General features: G+C 36.1%; 1 protein-coding gene across 1 annotated transcript in view; it reads left to right on the top strand.

Annotated features, from left to right (window-relative positions):
* LOC110377716 (beta-1,4-N-acetylgalactosaminyltransferase bre-4) overlaps window positions 1–15745 on the top strand; it is a 184244-nt gene that overhangs the window by 160548 nt on the left and 7951 nt on the right. The gene's annotated exons all lie outside the window — the stretch shown is intronic.

Here is a 15745-nt window from a genome sequence, read left to right as displayed (position 1 = left end):
GTTTTGCCGACTAAATAAAAAACAATTCAATTCTGGTTTTACAAAAATTCTATAGATGTTATTAAGCGCTAGACCATGTTGAGATGCATACGGCCGCGCGCGGCTTACGAAATTCGTCGGCCGCGCGCGACTGACGCGAGCCTCGGCAACGGTGCCATACATTTTCATAGGTTGACTATTGTCGCGCGCGGCCGACGACTGTCGTAAGCCGCGCGCGGCTGTCGTAGCCGCTATCCACGGAATTCTGCCTTTAAAGTTGTTAATGCTATGAAGATTTGGCCCTCGAGAAGAGCTTCTGATGTAAATTAAGAACCTTTAATAAGTCTATATGAAACAAAAATCTTTGACTTTGACCTGTGCAGTGCTGCCTAGGATTACTTCTAAGAACTTCAAATACAACAGAAAGCAAGTATAACCACGTAAAAGTCTATATAGTTATAATAGTCAGCGAGGGAGTGTAACTGCCCGAAAAGTTTACATAGTTATAAATATCCATTCACCCGTAACTATCTAGATTCAATCAAAGATATTGTATTTGCTCATGTCCTCCGAGCATGATTGCTATTATTCTTAGTTTGCAGAGATCTTACGGTTCGTTACATATCTTTTGAGTATTGCCTTTGATCTCTGGGTCAAACAGAACTTCCATTAAGATTATATAGGCTGGCATAGGTAGAGTCCATCCATACCTACTATATCTATATGTACCTAAGTATATCAGGATTCAACCTTCTCACTGCTTATTCCGAGGTTTGTAACTTAACATTCTCGATATGTAAATTAATATACAACTTAGTTCTGTAGCAAATAGTTTTAGAACTGTTCATTTAATAAAGTTGTCATCAACTTTTGGGCGTATTATAAATGCGGTCAGTCACGAGATTGTAAACGATGTTAAACGGCAAAATTAATGAAAGGGACATATTCAAATTGTGCGCTGCGCATATACCTCTCAATTCTCTATATTTTATTCTAGACTCTTTATTTCAGCCAAGTTATGATTATAAATAAAATAAAATCGTACACAAAATCGCAAAACTCACACTGGGCATTCTCTTATGCTCATACGAATTGAACGGTTACTTCAAATATTGGAGACGAAGAAATATTCAATCCTCATTTAAAAGTTGCCCAGTCATTAACCATAAATTATATAACTTCCATCAAGCATTGAAGAAACTCATGAAACATGAAAAATCTACAAATTAAAATGACACGATCCGGAAAATGATTCCCTCATCGATCTTCCATGGAGCATATTTGCCTTTTTTTTCTTTCCTTTTGCCGTTCAACGTAACCCCGGAGGGACTTCATAAAAACCACTCGCTTCACCAGACCTCATGATATGACCCCCTTTTATAAATCTTTGATCGACCTTCTTGTGGCCATTTTTAGGGTTCCGTAGCTAAAATGGCAAAAACGGAACCCTTATAGTTTCGTCATGTCCGTCTGTCCGTCTGTCCGTCTGTCCGTCTGTCACAGCCGATTTACTCGGAAACTATAAGTACTACAGTGATGAAATTTGATGGGAATATGTGTTGTATGAACCGCTACAAAAATATGACACTAAATAGTAAAAAAAAGAATTGGGGGTGGGGCCCCCCATACATGTAACTGAGGGATGAAATTTTTTTTTTCGATGTACATACCCGTGTGGGGTATCAATGGAAAGGTCTTTTAAAATGATATAAAGTTTTCTAAAAAACATTTTTCTTAAAGTGAACGGTTTTTGAGATATCAGCTCTCAAAGTCGTAAAAAGTATGTCCCCCCCCCTCTATTTTTATAACTACGGGGTATAAAATTCTAAAAAAAATAGAGGTGATGCATGCTAATTAACTCTTTCAACGATTTTTGGTTTGATCAAAGTATCTCTTATAGTTTTTGAGATAGGTTGATTTAACTGTAATTTACGGAACCCTTCGTGCACGAGTCCGACTCGCACTTGGCCGGTTTTTTTGTAAAACGCCTGACTTTTATTGAATAGTTATTGGGTGATGGAGGACTCTGTTTTTGACCATTTCCCAAAAAAGAGATTCTGGATTCTGGTAGTATTTTGACACGAATCGTCGCTGCTTTTGACATCTTGTAGAAATTCCATTACATAGTTCTAAATACACCATAATGTATGATGAAACTTAAAACACTTCGGCTTTATTTTAACGAAAAACAAGTATAACAAAAATGTTAAAAACATTATTAAGCAAACAACACCATAGCGAAAAACAAACGGTCAAGATACAAACGCAAAAAATAAACCTCAACACCACGCGAACCGTTATATTTCTCTTCTAAATTCGTCATCTATTTCCACCACCCTTAATAAAGATAAAATCTTAAAGATAAGGGTAAAAGAAAAAAGGTACGGTCCGAAAGATATACGGATTGTTAGCCGTAAACAATCGGGGCGGGTGGCCATTTAATGTTTCAGATTTGTGTAAAAGAAACATTTGTGAGGATAAAAATACCGACACACTGAAAACTTTTAGTAGGCCGATTTTTTGAGCTCACAACTCAGTATGAAGATGAATGGTATTACGCACTACAAGAATCAGGTATTAAGCTGTGTCAGACCTACTGAGAATTTTGATTGGAAATAAGATTAATTTTTTTTTAATGCTACCCATCGGGTCGACTGTCGGCCCACTGTTTAGTCTGTTTGCTCTTAATGTTTCAGATTTGTATAAAAGAAACATTTGTGAGGGTAAAATTGTGTTGAAAGAGTTTCATTTGTACTTCAGCGGTATAATATTCAGCTAAAAATTAGCATTGCGATAATTTTTCCATATATTGTAATAACGAGTCGCCTATTAAATATTCTTTACGAAGCAAATTAGGTTCAGATTTTTGTGCCAGTTTCAGAATAAAATAATGTTAGTTTTATTCAAATGTATTCGCCCGTTTTATTACGTAGAACTAAGCTCTCATTTAGGTGGTTGAAAACATGTTAAATTAAATAATATTAGTCTGATATTTTTGTAGAATTAGCCTTTCTGTATCATTATTCATTTAGCAAGAATTTCTGAGAGACCACGTTACAAGTTTTGAATACACAGAGATTGATCTGCAGCAAAAAATACGAAGTAATTAAGTTTGGTTGAGTTGATTTGCCTACTCGTCGTAGACAAATCCAATCTTTGCATTTAATTTATATGTTCAAAGACTTTCCAAAGTTTCACACATCAAGAAACTCAAACTTCTCAAAGTCTGATGTTTTGAAGCAAATCACAGTGAATTCTGATATATGCCAACTATTCAAGTTTCTCACAATCAACTTGAAAGTCTCGCTTCAGTGTAGTTTTATCTTCACAACTTTAAGTTCTTAACGAACCTCTTTGGAGCCAGTTATTCGCGTATGATGTTTGAACGAAACTTTTGAAATTTCTTCGTGTGTATAATTTATATGCTCACTCCTTATGCTATTAAAAATATACGACGATAGGCTGTCAGGATCTTCATAATTTATTAAATAAAAAATATTTAGCAATAAATGACTCGGTTTTCAAGCAGACTGATTAGAATGCGTCAATCGTTTAGGACATTAAAAATATGTTTCTTTTCTATTACTTGGGAAATATTTCAGCAATTCAATAACCTGTTCGAAAACTATAAGACTTCATCAAGATTCATCAAGACATCAAGAAGAAGATTTCATTAAGAGTCTTCAAGTTAAAATAACATTATCTAAAGCTAAAATATTTTTGTGCTTACATAGTAATTATTCTTATTAGCTAAACATGCTTTTCTGTAGTACAGGCAAACAAAGAATATTGAAATGTACAAATAGAATAAATATCTTAACGGAAATACTAACAAACATACAATTTTCTGAGTCAACACGGAATTATCGCGTTTCTACGATGCGATGTGTAACAACAGTATTGACTCTAGGTCAATGTAATTATTATTTAAATGGTTTATTTCAAGGAGTAAAGAAAAGAAAGTGTTTGTTTTAAGTCAAGGACAGACCTCTGACAAATGTATACTTTAATGCTAATATTATAAGTAAGTTTATGGATACCCCTAAAGATCCGAAATGTTCAAATTTGTTTCACTTTTCTGAAGATACTCTATTTCAGAGTCACATAGGCTGTATATTAACCGGGTACGGGAAGTATTATACATATAAACACACACAAAGTATGTGGTTTTATAGTCTTTGTTTGTTGTAACAGCTAATTTCTGAACTCAAAGTAAAATCTTTAAATTAAATAAATCCACTTGATCAACATACAATTTGCAACAGTAAAACCCCATAAAGTTATTTATTTGCCATTTTCTAACAACAATTACACCATCCTTCGAAATTTCGAATCTCCATCCATTCTCATTACATCATTTTAATTGAAAACCACAGAAAAGGATAAACCAGTTCCCCAAAAATTAAATTAACGTAACAATGTAATATTCCGAGCCGTTGACGCGAAAGGAATTTCATTAGCAGACTGGAAACCCGAAAGTGTTAAAAAAATGTTTGAAAAAAAATATTGAGCAGGAAGGATTAAAATTCGCCAATATTTGGAGCACACTGCAAACTTTTAGTCGGCCGATAGTTTGTTTGGGGTCATACATCAGTATGAAAATTAATGGTTAAGCACGCATATTACAAAGATCGGGTACTTTGTCGGTATCAGATCGACTGAAGACATTGATTGCAATCAAGATTTTCTTTAAAAAAACAAATGCCAACCATCGTTTTAACATTTTTTGTAAGTGTTCTGTCGACATTTTTGTGATGAGTATACTTGTTGGCCGTGATCTGAGTGTTATAATATTTAACTATATGTAGTTTATCATTTGTGTTAGCACCCATAACACAAGTTAATTAATAAATTACCATGGGGCTACCCGACCGTGTATGAAAAAGTGTGCCTACATTAACTATCGGCCGACTTTTTAGTATGCAGTGTTCACCTTTAGGTAGGTATACTATGCATAGTTTTCATGGATATATTTCTGAGCTGCTTCGGAGTTCGGGATAGAGTTTTGTGAGCCCGCTTGTGGTTTCATGTGCCCGGTATGAATAAGCCTTGTTATATCCTGTAACAGGGGTGGCGAACCTTTGCTTATAGTGATCGATACATTGACATTTAAAAAAGTACATAGACATGACGTCACGAGATCCCACCCTCAATCTTTGTTGCGTATCTTAAACATTATTTTTTTTGTAAAAATAAAAAATACGTGTAAAATATTTTTTGCCAATCTGAAATTTGAACTATAATTAGAATCACAATTTTTACCCCGTTGTCATGCCTACTGCTGTCAAGATTTTTCAAGAGCTTCAGACATTTTTACAACAAAGAAAAAAAAAGATGAATTTGTAATTTATGTAGATTTTTTACTTAGACATATTTATCAAACTAATGTAACTCAACTGTGCCAAAATAATTTTAGCCATGGGTTTACCATCCCTATCGTATCCTATAATCTTATGGCTGTGTGTGTCTGATAGCCCAATAGAGGGATGTAACCGGAAATTTGATGTTTTTGGTAAACAATGTAAGCTGTTTCAAGTGTATGGGAAACTGTAATGGTTTGGTAACTATTTGTTTTGTTAACCGTATTGTTTTGGGCTAAGCTTCTTCGGTTGTTATTATGAGTGATAGAGTTATGAAAACAGCTTATTTTTGTACAAAGTAAACAGTTTTATGTTGATCACAAAAATATTTTTATTTTCACAGACACTAGTTTTTTTGCATGTTGCAACAAACGCAATTTAGTTAGTTCCGTGGACTAAAACTCTGTTACAACTTACAATAGACTATGAATGGGTAGGTACCTATGTAATACGTACATAGTTATACATGTAAAATAAAACGCCACTCTGGGGCACAATATACATAGTATTTAATAAATACCAGCATTTATAAATTCCCAAGCCAAAATATCTCCACTATTCTAATTTCTGAAATAAAATTAACATTTCTTACTTTCCTTGCGGAAGATATTCAAATAAGTACAGAACATTTTGTTTACATTAGTTAAAATGCAATTCCTAGTTTTCTGCATATCTTCTTACCTTTTTAACTGAATATATTTAGATATGTAAGTAATTTATTTAGCAATTCTAACTGCCCACGCAATGTTCGCTCTCCGCCCACCGTTGCGGTCCCTAATATTTTAAGTCTTTGCCAAATATAGTACTGGCTCTTGTCTATGTGGGCGGTACGATCAGGTGTTAAGATATATAGGCAATTGTGTTCAATATATCGGGTGTTAAGAGCATTTACATTAGCTTAATGACATTATATTTAGACTTAGATTAAAGATATAAATAGATAATCTAAGTTTCTAGAGAACTTGCTTCTACCTCTATAAGGCATGAGATAACTAATCGAATTCTTATATTTTTGAAGTATGTAACACTTTCTTAGCTTAGCCATTTCCCAACTATGTTGGTGATTGCTGCTGAGAGCTACTACCTTTCCGATGTATACAACCCAGTTTCCCGGGCAACGCAATACCCCTTCGTATTAACACTTTCATTTATCGTATCGTAAAATCTTAATTAATGAAATTCTGCTCTTGAATTTATATTCCCACCACATCAAAAACAATTCTGTCTAAAACAACCAAAAAGCCATTAAAACACACATAACATAACAATCGAGACATCGCGAGGCAATTAATCGATTACCGTCCAGTACATTTGGTCGATTTTTCAGCAACACCCGTCATGTAATGAATCGTTAAAGCGAGTGCGAATGGCAGGATCACGGATGAAGGAAAAATGAACGGAGGTGCTAGACAGGTACGTCAGACGCCTTCTTGTAGGTCAAGTAACGTTCTGTAGACGTGACCCAAACGTTATAGTTATCGGCACGAATCTTGAGCTCTGACCTTCACCTGCGCAGAAGTAATTTATTGGGTCCCTTTTGTGGTATGAAGTGAGGCGCGGGGGCGGGCTAAAGCGGCGATTGGCCCATCGCAGTGCATCGCGTCATAGCCGTCACTCGGGATTGGTTCTTTGCTAATAAATCACTTCTGCGCAGATGTAGGTCAGAGCTCAAAATCCGTGCCGATAACTATACTAGCAACTAACGCGACGTTTGGGTTCCTTCAAACGTGTGTAAAAAATTGGGCTGGTTCCAAAGAAGGCGTATGAGTCCAAAGCTAGTAAAGTTCCTCGTCCCCCGAACACGCGTTTTGGTGCGCTACTTTCTTAGGAGATTTTGCGTCATGACATCTCCGCTAGACATTTTGTTCTCCATGTGCATTATCCACGGTATAGAACATTAATCAGAGAGGAAGTACGAAGGTGTGATAGGGGTCCTACATATAGGTACAATTCGATACTTTTCCTACATAAATTCTTTGGACGTGAATTATAGTTATTTGTTAGGTGAATTCGGGTTTCTATTGTTTATTTTTTGTTGCTGTTTAGTTTTCTTCAAGGTTTTGTATTTCGGTACCTTGTGGAAAGCTACTTGCTTTCAACATTAACGTTAGCTTCGAAGTAATGATGATTTTTTATGATTGCTACAGCTTTGAATAGATCATTGATACATCTCTCTTTTTTGTAGTAAATGTGAAACTGTTAAAATTTCGAAGTTTGATAAGAAAGTTAATTCTACCTTTTTCACTTTGAACCCAATAATCAAAATTACATAAGTTAAAAAATAAAATTGGCCTTCCGAATCCTATTGTAAACTCCCACAAAGAGCGATTGACTCAGTTTTATTACCATTTAGTGTAATAACGTCTTATTGAATATAATTCAGTGTACCCGGATAAACCGGGTACCACCGGGTAAACCGGGGCCCACCTTTTTATATTCATGTTGGAATTATACGGACCCGGTCGGAGCTAGGATTGTGGAGGTTATCAAGTCTGTGTTTACATTGTATTTTCTACTATTATCTGCATGAGGTCTGTGGTATTGAAGAAGTTTCTTTTGTTTATCGTAGTATCATCGGCAAGGATATTGAGCCCTGACCTTCACCTGCGCAGAAGTGATTTATTGGTTTATTACCGTAAGTGTACAGCGCGCAAAGCGATCCCCACACTTCCGCCGAGAGCTCATTATCCGTGCCGATAACCATACTGGAGATGATTAAATATCACTATTTGTAATAGTGCTTTCATACTAAGGAATATTCCTAACCTATTAATATATAGGCGGTTTTTTTTCGCTCGGAATGTGACACGCATAAAAAACCCAAAATAATCCGCTAATGTGTAAAAGCGCTGCAAATGAAGATGAATCAGGTAGGTTTTGCGTCAAATTACTTTGTTAATGTATTTTGGAAATGTTAGGTATATTGTTAGGAATAGAGTGCACTATTTATTTTTAAATCTCATTTTCTTTAAACAAAATCACATTTCGAACTTACATTTACCTGACTTCTATATAACATGAAACCATAACAAAACTAACCAAGCAACTATTATATCAAAGTATAAGAAAGTACTGTTACTATACGTTCCTTTAAACGCAGCTATAAAAGAGAACAATGGCCGAATGGCTCTTTGCCTGAAACACGCTGAAGCCGTTTCGTTACACTTATTTACGAGGCCTAGCCGTGTCAAGTTGTTACCCCACAAAGCCTTGTATTTTGGGCTTTGGTTTATTTTTAGTTTTAGACCTTAAAATACCTCAAAATGTATGTACGGTAAAAGGTGGTAATCGTAAGTCTATTGTTTTGGGCGTTAGTTTATTTTTACATTGAAAATAAAATACCTTAAAATAGAAGTCAAAGTCAATTCATTTAGGCCTTTAAAAGCACTTATGAATGATGACGGGACTAGATTGGTTGATAGGTCATAATCGTAGGTCTATTATGCGCTAATGATTACGTAATCGTGAGGCATAAAAGCTAACTTAACTGTTAAAAATACGCAAAATCATTTTGAAAATTGCTGATGGGCTCTTTATTTTGTTAATTGGTCACAAATTATTCTCACAAAGTGGCAATTAATATGGCTAGTTCTAGGTGGTACAGATAGAAGAATATCAAATTACAGAGAATACATCCATTTTAAATATCCAGTAATAACAAAAAAAAAAATAGTAAAACTCCCATAATAAGTTATCCTCCATAAAATTACATTTTCCCGATAGACGTTGACTTTTAACCGCGCAGGCTCCGGTGATAATTTAATTAATCCCTTGAATAAATCTAATAGAAGCCGGTCTCGATAAAGTAAGCGTTATCGGAGAGCAAGTCCTTTTCCTAATCATGTATTTTATAGGAAAATATGAGGGTTGAACGAGGTTATTAAATTAGAGATATTATTTGATTGTGAATTTCTGTATATTTGTGAATCATTTATTTAAATATATTTACTAACGTAACCAACTTTAATCTAGAAAGATAATCTTTAAATATAATAATGCATTGGGTTTTCAAAGTACACGTAAGCTGCGCATGATATAAATAACTTTCTCACCACGTGATCGTCGTAGCTTGGCGTAGCATTTGTTCGTAGCTCTTTGCGCTACGGCGTAGCACACAGCTACGATTAGAGGTCGAAAGTCGGTGCGCACTTATTACATTTGTCTGGACTACAGACAGTAATTGAATATAGTAAAGCTTCTAATTACTAGGTACTTTCAAATTACAGGTCTCAATCAACTAAAAATATTGTGTGTTATTGGAAAATAATTCTTAAATCGTAGACAGAATAGACTTCAGATTGCTTGGAAATCAAGATGATCTGTAACAGCTTAGCCTTCTTTTGTTTTTGTTTTATTTTTTAGTTTACTGGATCAACTGACTGCCTTCTCTGCTAAGTCTGCACTCAGAGATCAATAACTGTGCTGACTGGATCAGATAATGTATTTTTTTGTATTGCACGTGGTTCATTGCTTCGTACTAAGATATAAATACAAAATAATGTCATTTTTTAGTGTTAGTACACCTCTTCTTTGACAATAGGCGTTTAGTTCTCACAACTCTAGAAAAACCCACCAAAAAAATACTTCCATTTAACCTAAAAATCGTTTCCCATCTATCACAAGCATTTGCCACACTAAACCAACATGGCGGCACTCATAAATCTTCCTAAATAAACCTCTTTGTCGATTTAGCGACCTCTATCAACTTTATATTAAATAAGTATCAATAATACTTCATGCAACCTTTCGTACCCTTTTTAGGGTTCCGTACCCAAAGGGTAAAACGGCTATGGTTTTCGCTCCTCTGTCCGTCCGTCCGTCCGTCCGTCTGTCACCAGGCTGTATCTCATGAACCGTGATAGGTATAGAGTTGAAATTTTCACAGATGATGTATTTCTGTTGCCGCTATAACAACAAATACTAAAAACTAGAATAAAATAAATATTTTGGGGGGCTCCCATACAGGGATAAAATATTTATTTGAAACGTGAATTTTTTTGCTATTTTTTGCTCTGGTACGGAACCCTTCGTGCGCGAGTCCGACTCGCACATGGCTGGTTTTTTGTGACGTCACACACCATGCCTCATGACTTATCACCTGTCTTTCCCAGGTTTATCCCCTGGGGTTATTTATGTGAGCTTTGGGCCGCAAATTGCTGATATTTGATTTAGCATACTCGTATTTTTGGGGTCGTGAGAGAATTAGTGTGAAAATATTTTTGGCACATTTTAGGTTAACATCTGTGTATTAAGTTGTGTAATTTCTTGGCTATTCTTCTCCGTTCTGAGTGACTTGAAACTGTGCAGAGTGATGTTTCGAATGAGCTTTTAAAGGCCTATTTGAAGTAAAAATAACATTTTGAGTGTGATTGAAGAATAAAGGGAAAAATTAATATATGTATTTTTTTGAATGAGCGGTATGTACCTTATGTATTAAATAAAATTCAAATACTTTAAATTGTTTTTTTCCATCAGACTAGAGCTCGAAATGTGGTTAGCTGGCATTTACAATGATATTATTGACACGAACCTCTTAATTTATCCTCAAAAACTCATTAAATAAAACTACAGTCATTCCAAAAACATTTTTGACCGCAAACCGCGAGAACAATGCGAAATATTTAAGCGTATTTTCATAATTTAACTTTTATCTCCATAAAATACACTCGAAAGGGTAATCCTGTTTCACACGAGTGAGCAAAGAAGATTAAAATACGTTATATTTGCGTTTTAACCGCACCGCGAGTTTACTGACCACAGACACTTGACTGGTTAACATCAAGCGTTTGTTTATTTTAATTATTTTTGACGGGAATAAACTGCATATTATATTTTATTTAAATGTTCTCTTGTAACTGTGAAAGTTTGGTGATTTACGAAAATTAACTGCATATTTCCACTTTAAAAATGTATTCTTTTATAACTGTGAAAATTTGCTGATTTCAGGTGGATAAGTATTTGAAAAAAATATATATCAGAGTACATGGGGATTGAATGTTTCTGAACGATTGAGATGTGTGTAAGATGATGGACGTTTCTAAACGAATGAGTGGGAGTAAGAGGGAATGAATGAATGAGAGTGAGAGATTGGTTTGAGAATTTTTTTTTAAAGATGGAAGAGTTAACAGATAGACGATGTACCTAACGATTTTAAGTAAAAAAATAGTAATAAATAGTTTAGATTGAAATTCAACGGTTATTATTTAATTACGCAAGTATTCCACGAACCCTGATCCCCACAGTTTTGGGGGCTCGTCCGGGATCAGTGCTGTGGATAGGATTCGTACCGACGAACAAAGACGCCACGTGGAACGCCATTACGCCTCTGCACGCCGCACCGGTTTCCTTCGAAAATTACTACGACGACGACGACGACTAACGAAAACTACGACGCTACGACTACGACGATTTCAAGAGGATGTCGAAGGATACTGATGCGGGTGGTTCACCAGACCACGAGCAGCTCTGGTACACCAAGGACGCCGTTCCATCGTTCAGCGGGCAGGACAAGACGTACCCCGTCTCGAAATGGATTCAAGATATCGAGGATAATAAAGACATATTCCAGTGGTCACCAATACAACAGCTCATCGTCGCCAGGCGCTCGCTTACTGGTACAGCCGCGCTCTGGTTCCGAGCCGAAAAAACCTTCAAGACATGGGACGAGTTGAAAACGGCTATCTCAAAGGAATTTCCTGACACGTTGGATCAAAAAACAGTGCATGAATTAATGAGTGCGCGTAGAAAAAAACCCAGTGAGTCCCTATTAGAGTACCTATATACAATGAAGGAATTAGGAAAACGTGGTAAAATGCCGGACTATATCGCCATCCGCTACATTGTAGACGGGATACCTGACTTAGAGAGTAACAAAATCATGCTTTACGGTGTTACGACATATCCAGATCTAAAAGAAAAGTTTAAAATTTATGAGATGGTGAAAGAAAAAATGAAGGCGAGAACATTGAGTGTGCGCAGTAAGCCTCAAGCGGTGAGTCACAATGATTATCATAAGCCATTTCAACCAAGATGTTACAGCTGCGGCGATCGAAGCCACATGTCAGACCAGTGCCCGAATAGCAGTAAAGGCAAGAAATGTTTCCATTGTAACGATTTTGGGCATATTTCGGTAGAATGTCCGAATAAGAAGCATGCAACGCCTTCAAAAACATTCATGCAATCAAGAAAAGATGGCGGCGGCGGTGAACGAACAACCCGAACAACTGAACGGCACGAATATCCACGGAGTCGCCCGACACCGGACGCAGCTACGCGACTTCCGCCGAAGCAGACCTACTTCACGAGTGAGATTGAGAACGAGAGCGATCGCGATGAGATCGACGACGTCGTGCACGATGTTCATGTTGTCAACACGGGTATGAAGTGCGCCACGATTCATGATGAACGAAACGCAACGTATGACAGTGACAGCTCATCAAGTGACGTTATCGATCAAAATCAAGATGTCAATAATAACAACAACATAGCACTGTTTACATCGAAATCGCGCCAGAAACCGCTGAAAACAGTGGAAATATGCGGTAAAACAACAGATGCGCTGGTGGATTCGGGCAGCGATATCAATCTTATTACGGATGAGTGTCGTCGTCAACTAGGAATGAGTGTTAACGGTGATAGTGTTTCGGTCAGTGGTTTAGGTTTATCAGTGATAAAAACGAGTGGTTCGTGCACAGTGGACATTGTTATAGACAATAAGAAATACGAAAACGTTAAGTTTTATGTTATCTCGAAACGTGAAATGCCTTTTTGTATCATATTAGGCAATGATTTTTTACAAAGAGTGACAATGTGTATGAGTGGTAATTCTGTGTGGTTTGGTAGTAAAGATGACGAGTGGTTGAGCTGCATGTTGAGTGAGGCTTATGTGTGCTCTGATTTTCCTTTCACAGATCATATTAAAGATAACAAGGTGCGAAACAAAGTTCAACAGTTAGTTAAAAGTTACAAACCTCAGCAAGGTAAAGAATCTCCCATACAAATGAAGATTATTGTCAAGGATGATGTCCCTGTAGCACAACGTCCCCGAAGGATTTCATTGAAAAAACAACAAGAGGTAGAAACACAAGTTAAAGAATGGTTAGATAAAGGCATCGTTCGGGTAAGTCACTCTGAATATGCTACTCCCTTAGTACTTGTTCGGAAAAGGGATAGATCTGTGAGAAAATGTGTTTATCATAGAAAATTGAAGCCAAAGGTCCGAGGTCCCTACAAATTTAGGAAAGTTAAAATGAAAGACCGTTACGATGTAGAAAAAGTATACTATGAAGGAAGAGATGTATGCCAGTTGATTTTATTTAGTTTAAGTATTGTTTAAAAATAAGTTTAACTGTTTGTCAAAAAAGTTGTTAGTCATGTTTAATACCTAAGATATTTTGTTAAATTCTAAGAAGATCCTTTGTTTAGTTTTAAAAAGATTTTTTGTTTAATTTAAGCCTTACGATGTTAACTCAATGATGTTTATTTGGTGAAGTGTCTGAGGACAGACACTCCGTCAGGATGACCGAATGTGGGATTGAATGTTTCTGAACGATTGAGATGTGTGTAAGATGATGGACGTTTCTAAACGAATGAGTGGGAGTAAGAGGGAATGAATGAATGAGAGTGAGAGATTGGTTTGAGAATTTTTTTTTAAAGATGGAAGAGTTAACAGATAGACGATGTACCTAACGATTTTAAGTAAAAAAATAGTAATAAATAGTTTAGATTGAAATTCAACGGTTATTATTTAATTACGCAAGTATTCCACGAACCCTGATCCCCACATTGGTATATATATACTCTTTATCCGGGTGCGAGAAGAAGTATTCTCGACACTCGGGTAAAACCACAGGCTGATGCTAGATATAATTTTAAAATCTTGTCCTAAAACAATGAATTTTCATAACCATAAATAAGATATCTATGGGCCGTAGTTGCCTGCTAAAAAAGGTTTAAATAAAATGAATAAATAAACAAAAGTAGTTTCAACCCATTTTTTACCTACACAGCAACATTTCCTAAATGATAAATACACACTTATCCTAAAATATAACCCTTTTTCCACGGAATGACGCTAAACCCTTTCCCGTGAGAATTTCAGGCCCTTTAGGGACTCAGTAATATTTTCCCGGCGCCCTCAGATTTTCCGACGAGTATCAATTGTTTGTTTTCGTTTTTTTGTTTTGTTTTTTGCTTTTCAAACACGTTTTTTGGGACACGAACATATCACAATGGTTTGGCGCACAAAGGTGGCTAGATATTTTTTTGTGTCATTTTGGTTTCTAGTTTATTTTGTACAGGTTGTTTGTATCGCTGTTCATTGTTTTGTTGTATTGTTGCTACTTAATATAGACAGGTGGACTGATAATTCACTGAAAGTCCCTTTTGATTATAATATTCAGGAAAATGTTTCATAAAATGAATCGCTAATAATATGATTGCTCAACACCTCGTTTTCTCTGTAATCTACATATTTTATATCAAGCCAACAACTCCCGCTTTTTACAAGTACGAAATCATCAACACTTCACATCAACAGAATATCAATGTCTGTTTATCTCGATGCAGCAAATTGCGTCATTATCTGAAAACGCACGTAAGGACCGCCATTTTTTTCCATCAGAAATAATGACGCTGGTTGGAATACCTACGTACGTAATTATTGTTTTTAACTCATTGTTCTATATACTTTTTGGATTACCTGTTGTGTTGTGTTATAAAATTTTTATCATTCATTTCTTTAATTTTATCATGTGGAAAGGTTCTCAATGGCATTTATGCCATCAACATTTTTTGCATATTCTTTGTTTTATAACGACTACGCATAAAATTGTCGACGCTATTTTAAAGTATTTTTAAACGTATCCCACTCATTAAAGGGAAATTTTCATGGGATAGAAAATACCTGGGATTTTGCCTGACAGGTGAGTTTCATAAAACGGAATCCGCTTTTTGAACAGGCAAGTGCTCTCAGCATAAGAGCTCGTTTGGGGAAGGACTCAACTTTGTAGTGTACCTATTTAATCCACAGTAGCGTAACTTTTTAATCTGCACGGCATACAAGTAGATATTTTTAATTCGTGGTTAAAAGCATGATGGTATGGTGCTTCGACTCATCAAATCGGCCAATTGCCGAACACTGCTGAACGTAAGTCTCTACCAATGAGCGCCAAGCACCCCGGTCATGGTTAGCCCGCATGCATTCACTGCCCACCAATGCCCACCGCATCCATCGAATATTCGTGCCAATGTGCAGTTGTCTGTCTTACACTAAGTTTACCTTCTTTGAGAAAGATATTTTTTTTACTGGCTACCTTACGTATTTACGTTATAGTTATCGGCACGAATCTTGAGCTCTGACCTACATCTGCACAGAGGTGATTTATCAGCAAAGAACCAATCCCGAG

The sequence above is a fragment of the Helicoverpa armigera genome, chromosome 18 (assembly GCF_030705265.1).
Source record: "Helicoverpa armigera isolate CAAS_96S chromosome 18, ASM3070526v1, whole genome shotgun sequence".
NCBI lineage: Eukaryota > Metazoa > Arthropoda > Insecta > Lepidoptera > Noctuidae > Helicoverpa > Helicoverpa armigera.
The sequence above is the reverse complement of the archived record's forward strand: the minus strand, read 5'-3'. Positions and strand labels throughout refer to the sequence as shown.